Source organism: Capsicum annuum, unplaced genomic scaffold (assembly GCF_002878395.1).
Source record: "Capsicum annuum cultivar UCD-10X-F1 unplaced genomic scaffold, UCD10Xv1.1 ctg1000, whole genome shotgun sequence".
NCBI classification, from domain to species: domain Eukaryota; kingdom Viridiplantae; phylum Streptophyta; class Magnoliopsida; order Solanales; family Solanaceae; genus Capsicum; species Capsicum annuum.
The window spans coordinates 1-443 of record NW_025814914.1 but is presented as its reverse complement, the minus strand read 5'-3'; positions in this window follow the sequence as shown (position 1 = coordinate 443).

The window sequence follows — 443 nt, the reverse complement described above, 5'->3', positions numbered from 1 at the left end:
GAAGAAGAAGAAGGGGAAAAAGAAGAAGAAGAAGAAGAAGAAGAAGAAGAAGAAGAAGAAGAAGAAGAAGAAGAAGAAGAGGAAGAAGAGGAAGAGGAAGAAGAAGAAGAAGAGGAGGAAGAAGAGAAAGAGAAAGAAGAAGAAGAGGAAGAGGAAGAGGAAGAAGAAGAGGAGGAAGAGGAAGAATAAGAAGAAGAGGAAGAAGGAGAAGAGGAGGAAGAAGAGAAAGAGAAAGAAGAAGAAGAAGAGGAAGAGGAAGAGGAAGAAGAAGAGGAGGAAGAGGAAGAGGAGGAATAAGAAGAAGAAGAAGAAGAAGAAGAAGAAGAAAAATAAAAAGAAGAAGAGGAAAAAGAAGAAGAGGAGGAGAAAAAAAAGAGGGGGAAGAAGAAGAAAAATAAGAAGAAGAGGAGAAATAAGAAGAAGATGAGGAGAAAGAAGAAGAA